Raw genomic sequence first — 13,124 nt, 5'->3', positions numbered from 1 at the left:
CATTGCAAGAAATAATGAAATGGATTCATTACTTTATTCTTAAAATATTCTGATTTATTTTAGGGTATAATCTCTTCAATGATTTCATATACCCTTTTGTTGTCTAGTTCATTTATTTTACTGTAGAAGGGAACATATTATACATATTTTGAAGATAAAAAATTTCAATAAATATTTTAAGAGCATGCAAGAACATGAACAGAAACAAGGAAAAGGACTTGAGAAGATACAAAGTCCAAAGGTGTTTTCCACATTAGCAAAATTCCAGATTTTTAATGTCATGACAGACACAGAGGAATTATGATTACAAGAAACTGTTTCTTGGATAAACATCTATAAGACAGAAACATTTTTTGTACATAGTTTTAGATTTTCTTTCAAAATTATGTTTTGCAAAACAAGGTTCTTTCATTTTGAATCCAGAAGTGCAAAGTTGAATCAAATAATAATCCATTGGAACCTCAAATTTTACATACATGGGGGTTCTCCTTTACGTATTTCTCTTTTGAATTCAGTGTATGAAACTGGAAAAACCTGAAAGAAGCTACTGTGAGTTCTCTGGACACAAAGATATGAAAAGGATATTAACACTACTATAGTGATGCAAAAAATATGGTTAATAATCATTTATTAGTCTAGGGCTGTAGTGTTACTTCTGGGCTTCATGGCAGTACATCTGTAGAGAGTTATACTTGTGGAGGAAAAGAAGAAAATACACCCTTCATTGCTAGTTTTAAAAACACATCAAACTATTTTGAAGGTGAATATAGAACACTAAAAGTAGCAGCAGGAGGGCAAAACACTGGTAAGATATACAAACACAAATGTATCATTAATGTAAACCTGAGAACTTCAAACCTCTTTGGTACTTTCAGCTCGATTTGGGTGCTTACGCTCATAAGACGTTTGCCTTCACCTCTACAACATACTTAAATTTTGAGAGAGAGAATTGTACATGATTTTCTTCCAATTTCTTCCTATGCCTTATTTCAAACGTACAATATTTGGGTTATCACCCCTTATCTCTCTTGCTTCTCTAATAAATTCTTCTTCCGTCATATCATCTTACATCCACAGGGACTTAACTTTTTTTTTTGTTTGTTTACTTAGTGTATGTTCTGTAAGGTAAGGCTTTCTTCTCTGTACTAACTTCATGAAGTAAATACCTGCTTATACATGCTTCCACAAAATAATAATTGCAACTGTTAAGGTGTTTTTCTGCAGTATGCTTTGAAATAATTATTTTTGATGTTCTGTTATTTTCCTAGTGTATGATGATTCTCTCTTCACTACTGGAATTCCCAAGCTCTGTGTTTTCAATAATGCTTGAAGCAAACAGCCAGACCTCATATATTCATGTACTTCATGCACAATAGTGAATATCGATACCAGCTGATTCCCACAGCCAATACAGATTTGCTGATGCAGTGCAGTGCCTGTGCTAATGAGACTTGATCTCAGCCAGTGTAGTTAAATGAAGGACTGCACAAATGTGGTCAGAGTGTTTCTAAATCACAGACCGACTTACTCAACACTAGATTGATTATCTCTAATGATGTTCTGCAGTGTTTATGGACTTATAGTAAAGTTTATAAAAACTTATATCAAAGAATATTTCATATACCCATCCACCTCACTTTGTCTTTTTCAACAGGTACTTATTCCAGTGCACTCCATTCTGGAAAGTGTCATACAATCATAAAACAGTTTAGGTTGATAGAGACCTCTGGAAGTCATGTAGTCCAACCTCCTGCTCAAAGGGGTTCAATGACAGTAGGTAGCTAAAGACTGTATCCAGATGACTTTTGAATAAATATCTCCAAGGGTATCTCCAAGGAACTGGGGCAACCTGTTCCTGTAACTGACAAAATTTGTGGTAAAGAAAAAAATTCCTTAAATGTATTCTAACCTTCCCATGATACAATTGTATCTGTTTTCTATTATCCTATGACTATGCACCCTAAAGAAATTTCTGGCTCCATCTTCTTTGTACTCTCCAACTAGGAAAACAGTATCCTGATAAGCCTTCTGCTCTTAGGACTTAAAACGTCTGTTCTTTCAGTCTACCCTCTTCTGTCATGTACACCTGATTATCTTGGTGGTCTTACCCTTTCTCTGCTGTGTCAACATCTGTCTTTTACTGGAGAGCTCAGTACTAGACAGAGTACTCTAGGATGGATTCCACAAGTGCTGAAAGAGGGAGGAGGAGGGGCGGGAGTACTACTTCCTTTTATCTGCTGGCAGTGCTCCTGTTAATCCAGCCCAGGTTGTTGTTGGTCTTCTTTGCTGAGAGGGCACACTTCTGATTCATGTTAAACTTATTGTCATCAGGACACCCAAGGTCTTTTCTGCAAAGCTGCTTTATATCCTCTACTAGATTGTTCCTGCCAGGGTGCAGGACTTTACGCTTACCTTTGCTGAACTTCATGAGGTTCTTGTCAGCCCATTTCTCATGGCTGTCCTGAACAGTAGCCCTACTCTCCAGCAGAGCGATTAGTACAGAATCTGTACTGGGAGATTCAAATGTAGGAAAAGGAACTTTCTATAGTCCACACTTAATAGTTTCTCTATTCATTTTACAGAGATGTGGTACTGTTTGTTCATTTCCATCACCCTCTCCACCCTAAAAGGGGATCAGTAAACAGCGCGACTTAGATCTCTTTTGACTTGAGATGGGACCTTTAAACATAGAATTTGTTGATGTAACACAGCTTCATGGTCTTGGCTCAGTTTTACTAAAAAAAAATATTTTGGTGTAGCAAAAGAAAGTAGACAAGGTAAAACTATGTAAGACAAAAAAGGTAAAAAAAATACAATAGTGTAACTGTTGAGACAACAGTTATTAACAGCTCAAGGACTCAAGAGGAGAAATACTCACCTGAAAGACTATAAAACATTAAAAAGCCCCTCAAAGAACAGGCAGGTGCTGAATAATGTATTCCTAGCAGCAATGGAGGTTGACCTTTCCCCACCTGGCAGATGACTGCTTGGTCCAGATATTTCTTGGTTGTCTCACTGCGCTTTGTGACAAATTAATGCTTGGTTTAGAAGGTATTAGTTCGTCACTTCCTTTTTTAGCATTAACCAATAAACAATTGTACTGTACATTAAGTTGTGTTTATCTTGCTTACAAGTCACTGTGTGGTGAAGGATATCCAAGGAAAAGAGACCCAGAGAAGGAAGATTACAGAACCAGCATTACAAGAAGATTGTTGCAGACCATGTAAATGTTCAGTCTGAAGATCTTGATGTGCTTTACAGAGACAGCAAAGATGAGAACATATGCTACATGATTGCCTATTCCTACATCAAGGATTTTGCCTAAGCAAGTTGTTTCCATCTCCTTCTCAACTTGGTTTCCTTTTCTCTAGCAAGAGCGTATGACAGTTGGGACCAGCTTGCTTACTGCATGTCAAGAACAGAATGCAGCTCTCACCTTCCTGGCAACTGAGAAGGCAGATAAAATGCATAAATTCTCCCACAGCTTTCAAGGTTTTAATTTTGACTGGATGAAAAAATCCCAAACAACAACAACAAAAAAAAACAATAGAAAAGGCTGCCATTGGCTATCTATGGTCTTCAACAAGCCATTCTTCATCATCTTCAGTCTTCTGTTGAGAATAGGAGTAATTTTGTGATCTTCCTTATTCATCTTCTCTGGGGACACAAAAGCAAGGAGACAGTGGTCTTCTCATCTCTAACAGTTTCCTCTACAAGCTAAAAGATTACCTTAACTGCTCCCCTTCTTGTCCACTTCCCTATGCGCTTAGTACTTGGAAGAGCACAGAACTGCTTTTAAGCACTGTACGGAAATATTGGAGCCACATTATTCATAGAAATTATTTTATCTCTTGATTTATGTAATTTGTGTGCCTGAAGTGGATGATTTGTTTCATTGAGATCACTATAAGAAAAAAAACCCAAACAATGTTAAAATTAAGCATTAATAATTCATAAATTTTTTAGACATTTGTTTCAGTTAAATAAAATAGAAATGTAGCCACATAAAAATCCATACAGTTTTAAGCTGATTAGATCAATAAAGTATGATCTCATGAAGGATTTCATTATTATTCTTCCTTTCTATACTAACTGACTTCAGAAAAGCAGTTTCTGCACCTGTTTTGTTTTGTAATACTGCAAAACTGTTCAGTGGATTTATTGTAATATCATTCAAAACATGCTCTTAGTTCAAAAGAACTTTGTTAAGATTTAGTATTAAACATAATTATAAAAATGATAAAAATAAAAAGAAACATAAATATTCTCTTCAGATGATTTAACTTGGATAAAATATTGGCATCTGGCTTCTTAGTGGAATAAAAGGTTTCAACTTCTTTTTCAAAATCTGCTGATTTCATTAGAAAGTGTTTCCAGAACTTACAGCTGCAGAGGTGAATCTGAAGAAACTCATGTCACAATATCAATCTGAGTCTATAAATACCTTGAAAAAGTAGTTGTGAGGAAACCAGTACTTAAAGAAAGTGTTTTATATTTGCTAACTTTTTCAGTGATGATGAAACATGGAAAGTGTCTTTTAATGGGCGTTGGCAGAAAAGCAAGACAAAGGCAACGAGTAAGTCTGAAAGCATAAAAAGAAGAGGGAAATTAAACCCCCACATGTATTTACAATCTGAACATCACTATCTATTGCCAGCAACATCTTCTTTTTCCATCCAACTAGGAAGAATTCCATCTTTAGGCACAACTTGGGAGAACTTCAGTATAAACTAACAAGACACACGTATCTATGTCATCTTAATAAAACTCTCTTATCAGTGTTTCTAAATAATCTATATACAATCAGAATGAAAGATTAAAGCATGCGTTCATTAAATTTAACTTCATCATGGAGTTTGCAATATCTGGAGCAAGACTAGCTACAGAGAAGGAACAAGTACATAGTTAAATTCAACATATGTTCTCTTCTGATTAAAGCGAAATATAACCAGACTGTTTGAATGTGTAGTGCCATATCCACACAATGATGTAGATTTTTACAACTGAAAAATAGAAACTGTGGTTATTGAACATTATCATGCAATGGTATTACATATATTCCTGTTCTGATACTAAAAAACCCTGAAAATTCAATATGCGTAAGTCCCATATTCTTCCAACTGTATCAATAGTGAAGAAGGTGAAGAATGAACTGGGAAAGCTACATCCTGGTTTAAAAAAAATGCCATCTGACTTTGAATTAAAACTGTCCTAGAATTGTAACCACTGTAGAATTGAAGTCACAACCAATTTTCACATAGTTAATAAAAGCTGCTCACAAATTGAAGTTGGGGATACAAAAAAAAAATGATTTTTGATGCAGCTTTAGTTGGAAGGCAGATTTATTTATTAATGGTATCTCTTGTAGCTTCCCTTCCCTCTCATGAGGTGTGGAGGCTGCAATTTCAGTGACTCTGCTGTAATTCTTCTATAACTCTTCCACAGATGCTTTAATGTCAATCAATCCTGTCTCTCTGTAGAAACTGACTGCCCCCCTCGCACCGCAATTCTATTCATTCAATTCATATTGAATTCTATTGCTGTATTAAAGGGACAGTTGGCTAGCATGGGGAGGACAGGGTTGATTGACTAGGCTTCTGTGCAAGAATTACAGTAGAATTACAGCACAGATGCAGAAATTGTAGCCTGCTGATCCATGGAGGAGTCTGAATGGAAGTGGTGCTGGGAGAGAGGAATTGCACCTATCAGAGACGTTGCTAATAGTAGCAAAGTCTCCCTTAAATTAATCCTTATTAAAAACAATTTGGGAAAAAAAATATGAAACCTAAACTTCATTTTGCAGTACAGTGGTTTTGAAAAAGGGTACAAAATCATTAGAAGATATGGTCCTTTTTAAACTACTGTTTGAAAAAGTGTTTTTCTAAGGATTGTAGAAATGTTATACTGTTCTGACAGCAGTACTACTCTAAAGCTTTGATCATCTAAACATCAGGGATATATTAAAAGCTAAATAGCAGGCTTTGTGAGGAGAAACAGTTAAAGTATATTCGTTAAAACATAGTTTGGCATTTCCATCCTGATTCTTCATTCCAATGACAATTTAAAAAACACATACATAGTTTCCTTAAAGTGGTATTGCTGAATTTAAGTAAAGAATAAGTAGATATTTTAGGAGAATTTCAGATATGTTATTAACATCTACAGACCAAAATCACCTACTTTAAAACCAGACAAATCTTGATTATTTTTTTTTTTCCAAATGTCTTTTGGAAGTGATTTAACAGAATTTTAATGCTTCTGAGTTAATAAATTTGTGTTAACATACTTATATTTTAAGATAGTAGGATCATTACTGCATATGGGGGCATAATATAATAATTCAAAAACCTCACTGACTGTCATCTTGCTTTAATTTGCTGTGTTATGAAATTCACAAAGATATTGCCTATGCTATGAGAGATACATTTAGTAAAAGATTTATACTATCCATCCATATCAGTATCTTCAAAGTATTTTTGCAGTATGTCATAGCTTTCAGCTGCTTCCATTTCATTTTGTGATACAGTAGTGATCATATATGATATTATATAAAGCATATATTAATTCAGTAGATTCTGCCACCCAAAGCTTCCAATCTAGAATACTTGTTTCTACAACTTACAGCTTATTACTGTTTTTACCTCTTTGGTCCCAATTCTATTATTGTTGTAACTATTGAATTTCTTTTCTCTTTGTTGGTTTCAGACAGTTTTGCTTCGTGAAATAAATAAGGTGTGCTAGATATTCAGATCAATAGGTAATAAAATTTAGCAGGATTTATTCTTGTTACAAAATACCTGCTCCAGAACAGGCTATATATACAGTTTTTACAGAAAGGGTAGTACAGGCTTTGATTAAGTGTTCTCCAAACTAATAGTATTGTTAGCAGTTTTCTAGTATCTTGGTTTATACTTTTTGGTATGGATACAGATAATATTACTCAAACCAGCCTTTGGAATATCTGGAAACCTTTGTTCTTTCTGATCGTAGTTATTGTATGTACAGCTATGTGACTACTACATACTTGTGACTGGACAGACAGATGTTCTCCTTCTGGCAAGGAACAAGAATCTCGAGATCCTGAAATGCATATGTTTTTGACATGAAGACAGAGAGGATCTAGCAGTTGTTTTTCCTGGTGTTTATTTACCCTCACTGCTAAATTATTAACTCCCCCACTCTGGAAAGACCATTGGCATACTTCAGCCTATACATATCACTTGTGTTTTGTTGTTTGAACAAGATAGTTCACGAGGTGACACTACACCACACACTGTTTGCCTAGCTTAGCATTATGCTTCTTTGCTCTGCAGAGTGACTTGACAAAAACAGTACCAATCCAAACAGTGAGCTAAATAATTTCCATACTTAAATTTCAGTCACACTTAAGACACACGAGAAGGCTCAAGCCAGCCCTTTTGATGAAGTAGATCTACAGCACATGGCTGCGTACTGGGAGAACCACAGATGCTGTGGCTTTCCAAATGATGGGAGTTCTGTTTGTGCTCCTTCTTCTGTCTTTGCTCCTCCACTTGCCTTACCTCCACAGACCTTAGCTTTGTGCTACTTCACTGCTACCTCTGTTGACCTGGTATAGCTGTGGACTTGAAATGGGATTCTCCACCACCTACTGAGAAGGGCCCAACCATAGAAAGAAGGTTATATTTTAAACCCAACGAGTTTTCCTATCCAGTTCATCATGTTTCCATGGAAGGACCTGGACTGACAGAATGCAGAGAGTGTAGCGTAGTGTAGGCACAGGATCAGACAGGTAAAGGCAACTTAAACTAACATTTCTTTTTCATATTTCTTTTGATGACTAGCAACCTGTTGCCAGTATGTTGGGTTGAGACAGAAAGAAGGTGTCATGGTCTTCTTGCGAAACACAAGGTCCAAGAACCACAGCAGGGAACTAGGAAACAGTTTTTTTTCCTGGGAAGTGATACTTTTACCACAACTGGCTCCTGCCTTATCCAATAACTCTCTTAGTAGAATCACCAACACATCACAAACCATGTATGTACCTCAGGTGAAATGCTGGTAGCAACATATCCAGTGTTTCTTGTTTATTAAGTTCCTTACTTGTTCATTTCTAGCTACTACTGTGTGGTTTCTTCAAACTGCTTAGTGTCTTATAAAGTATCTGGAAGCTTCTTACATAAATATTAAGTAACAGGGATATCAGCAAGGCACCAAGAATTACTCTCTGCCACAAAAATTTCATGGAAGGGGAAGAATATTTATCAATCTGCTTAAGATTTCTTTAGAAGAGAATAAAGCCAGAGAAAAGCACTTATCTTTATCAAATTTTATAACCAAACGTAGGAACTGCTTTGACAATTAAATTAAGTTTGTTCTATAAATATTGACTGGTATTACTGATAGTTTATTATTTGCTTCTTTATTGACTCAGTCCTGGACTGGGGTTTGCTTGTTGGGGGGGTGGGGGGGTCTGTGGGGTTCTTTTTGTTGTTTTTTTCTTTTGTCCAAGACTTTTGTCAGAGTACATTTACGCTTTTGTGGAAGAGAGGAGGACTCAGGCTGCTAAAGTTAATTTCCTTGGCATGCTTTTCGATAAGGCTAGGTACAACTTATATGCATGCACTCTTGCATTAAAAAAAAAAGGAAAGGAAAAGATAAAAAGAAAAAGAAATAAAAGTATTACTTAGGTAATCAAAAATCCTTTAGTATTATTCAAAAATTATATTATTTTTATGGTTTAAAGACTGCCCATGTTTCTTTTCAGAGTTTCAAACAGAAATACTTGTTGAACAGATTTCATCATCTCTGTCTACTAATACACCTATAACCCTAGGAAGATTTTGTTCTTTGCTAGGGTTTTTGGTTGTTTGTGTGTTTGTGTTTTTTTTCCCTCCCAGAAGCTAGACCTTATTTTTCTTAGTTCTGGGACCAAGATTTTAGTGTACTGTCTTCAGTTTCTTGTGTCAATTCTTTGCCCTTCATAATGTCCTGTTTTTACTGCTTGCTTAATATTTTCCCATTTTATTTCTAATTTCTACCTTCACTTTAATACAAGTGAACTTTTATAAAATTCTTCCTGTTTCTTGAGAGATGGCGTTTTCTTATCTGTGAGCCTTACTCGAACTTGATGGCGATTCTTTTCTCTCAAATATATCTCAAAGCACGGGTGTAAGAAATTCTTGCCTTCTTGCTTGTTTTCTCAGGGGAAGTTATGTTACTTATTATTCTGTTACTTGAACACTTAAACATATAAGGAAGGTCATTCAGAAGTCTAATGAGAAAGCATATGACATTAGGCTTTCAGTATGCATTCTCACCTTTATTGGAAGGATTTATCTGTATTCAAGTTACACTGCCTTTGCCAGTTAAGCCAAGGTAAAGCTGTGTAAGCTCTCTAACGTGGATGCCACGATACCATATAAAAATAACATATATTTGTACAGATTAGGCTTTATCTATTCAGAAAAGGTTTTGCAGTATAATTTTCTTCCATTTTGACTATACAGATACAGCTAAAAAAAAAGTCATCAATTTGCTTTGCTTTAAGCTGAGTCATATCTGAGCTGTACAATATAATACTGCCCTTTGTCAGAATTAGGTGGGAAGGTGTTTTATGTTATCATGTTTATGCATTGAACTCTGAATTTTTTCAATGCATACAGTTGGACCTGTATCAGGTTTTAGGATGTAGAGTCCAAAATGCAGCAAAATTCTGGAACAGACTACTAAGGCAAAAAAATTATGGCATATTATGACATTTGATTGTTTCTTTACTGTCTGAAAATAAAAACAATCAGTGAGATATTACAAAAAAGACATAGTGGAGTGAGCATATTAATAGTGCAATGTTGCAGTCATTTCTACAAAAGAATGTGAATGTGCTATACAAGCATATGGCAGAATTTGTGTGACTGTTTTAATAACTAATGACCTTTTACATGCCTCGCTGATACCTGCACAAAACCTGTGTGTGTATGAGACTAGTCTAGACAATGTTAGTAATGGCTTCAGCTAACATGAGATGCAGACTGGGACATGGACAGGAGCTGTCTGGTTTACACTCATTCGAAAGAAAAAAAAAAAAGCAAGCATAGCAGCTTGGAGGAAGTAATTGAGGTTGAAAATAAAACTAACTCCTCTGAGATTTATTTGATGTTCCTTAATTAGAATTCCAAGTTAGCGTAGTTTTGGAAATGATCAGTGTGCTTTCTTTTCTCCTCCTTCCTACTAGGAAAATTTCCACCTTTTCTGCCAGATATGGATATTATAGCTATCCATACCTTTGTCATCTCTTAATTAAACTACTGTAAGGACTCTCTGTAAAAGTATTCTTATTGAGTCTATTCAGAGACTGAAGCGGGAGTTGGGTGTGCTGCTCTTGTGTCATCTGTAACAGGGTAAAGTGTTGTGTGTCTGTCCCACTCATCTCTCATTTGTTTGTTTTCTTTCCTTCCCTTCAGCCGTCACCACTTCAAAAGTCTTCCTTTATGTGACATTCTTATCAAGTTCTACCAAAATGAGGAAAAACTCTTTTTTTTTTTTTTTTTTTTAAAGTATGTAAAACACTTTGTATGCCTAGGCAAAATCTTTTTAGAGAGCTATGGTACAGGCACATGTGCCAGCAAAGCAGAAGAGGTCAAATTAGGAAGCAGTTAGCCTCCATGCATGACCTGGGAAAGATAACCTCCTTGCAGAGCTCTGCTGCAGCCACAGCAGTTTGTCTGACTGAGCTGATGTGGTCTATAGCAACCTTCAGCACTTTAGGTTCTGCACTGGCTGTCTTCTTTCCCACATGCTGCTTAATACATGCATTTTGACTTTAAAATACTAATTGAGCTACGCTTTTCCTTACCTGAAAGTTTTCCTCACTTTTTCACAAATGAAATGGGAATAAGTTTGTCTACCCTTTTTTGTACTTTAGGTATCTAGAGGTAAAAGTGCTCTACAGCATTTTATGATGATTTATTTGTTAATACACCACCAGAAAGCATTCTCTGATATGCAGCTTGAACTTTTCCATTCTTACTTTAATCCTATTACAGCTGTTTAAATCCCTGTTTATCACCCTCAGTGATTCTTCTCCTGCCTTGGATTTACACTCCCAAGATATTCAGGTACTGTTATCAAGTCCCCTCATTTCAGCAAAGAGTAAGCCATAGTATATTATACATATTTCATAATTTTAATTCTCTGTTCCTCTACCTGCCCTAGAGTTTTGTGATTAGGCTATCCTATAACATGTCTTTTTTCTTTAAAAACATCCAAAACCAACGGTGCCTTTATCATTTGTGTCTGTAATGTTAATTAAGTTCTATTACAAATCCTTGTCCAATTCAGTCCAATAATTGTTGCCGTTTAATGGCTGTATTATCGTAGTACATAGAAACCCAAAGCAGCAACTGACATCCATTCATACCAGGAGCTAGATGAACACAAGATGACAGTCTTTTCAGCAAGGACGCCCCAGTCTAAATAAGCCCAAACAACTAAGACAAGATGGCAAATAAGAAATGAATTAAGAACAAGACAGGAATTAGAAGGAAACAAGGAGACAGAGTGGTCAGCATGGCGGGCAGCAGTTTCAGATACGGAGAGTCCTGGGGCTCTCTTCAGACAGTAGCTTTCTTTCTCTCATTAAGAATATGTTTCAGGTGATTTCCTTTCAAATGCTTGCCTTAAAGAAAACTTTCATGTTTCATTTTCTACATTTCTGATCTCTCCAGATGACACTGTATTAACTCTGTCCTAACTGATCTGTGCTTTGTTACTTTTCTCTACCTATTTCTTTGATTTGTATTTGGTTGTCTGTCTGCAGCATTCTGTAATCTTTGCAGATAACAGGATAACATATCGATAATACTTTACATGTTATGGAAATCTGTGAATACATTTTAGAAACAGTAGATACATGACACTATCTATACTAGAGTACATGTGAGTAAAGATTGGTTTTCTTATATTTTTTTTTCTTTCCATTTTTTGGGGGAGCAAACCAAAACAGATAGTTGTTGCTTACAAAGGATGCTTATATGTAAGCCTGGGTTCCAGCAGCCTTTCTTTCCAAAAAGGGAGTTACACAGTGCTACATCCAGTCACTGTGGCCTGAAGGTACACGTGCTGACAGGCAAAGGTGTTACCTCAGCTTAGGGCATCTGTGTTACAAATTGGTGTATCTCTTTTGTTAAAGAAAACAGAAATAAACCAATGACACACACACACATGAAACAAACATGCTGTTACTTTGGATTGCTGGACCTGTTACATCATCTCTACATATATAGAGTCAAAAAAACCCCAACAAAAAACCAAAAGAAAATCACAGTTGTGGTTATTTGCATGACAAACAATTTTCAACTTTACAAGTTTTTATGTAAAAGTTATGAAAGCCAAGTCCAGATTTTATCACCTACAAGGTCTCTATCATCAGGAGAATCCTATTATTTTATAGTAATTTTCTTCCAAAAGGTGAACAACCTCAGGAATTTGGTCAGGATTGGTGCTCAGCCAGAGGTTTAAAGAAAGGAGTAAGATCCAGATTAGTTACTAGTCCACAAGTACTGTTAATATTTCAGTAGTACTAGAATAATAAAAGGTGGGATAGTGGCATTTTTAATGGTGGCAGTTATTGAAAAGGACCTTTTCATTTGAAAAGCCTAGTTGTTGTGCAAGATGTAAGAATGAGAAGTTATTGACCAGCTTTGCTGCTTGTGAGAAAAAATAAGAGAAATTTTCCTTTTCAGAAAACTTTCACTAGCAGTAAATGTATTAAGGGAAAGACTTGTGTGTTATTTATTAGAATTCTGATTTGGAAGATTTTCCTATCACCTCATTAATTTACAAATGATGTTCCTTCTGTTTTCCCTTTAAGAAGAATGAAATGGTGTCCATTGTAATATTTATCAAGAAGTTGCTGTAGGATTCCTCTTGGGAACATAAGTTGCACTACATTTTTATAGTATAAGATATATTTAATACATTTTTTTCCCTCATTCTTTTTCCTTATGCATCTTGTACACCTTTGTGGGTCAGTTGGTTGTGTATGTGCTTTAATGTAGCAGAATTTCAGTCAGTTGGATTTTCAGCTGCACAATGAGAACACATATATTTTCATCTGAATGTTTTGTACATGGGGCTTTTTTTGT

This window comes from Charadrius vociferus, unplaced genomic scaffold (assembly GCF_000708025.1).
Source record: "Charadrius vociferus isolate BGI_N301 unplaced genomic scaffold, ASM70802v2 scaffold15, whole genome shotgun sequence".
NCBI lineage: Eukaryota > Metazoa > Chordata > Aves > Charadriiformes > Charadriidae > Charadrius > Charadrius vociferus.
Note: the sequence above shows the minus strand (reverse complement) of the source record.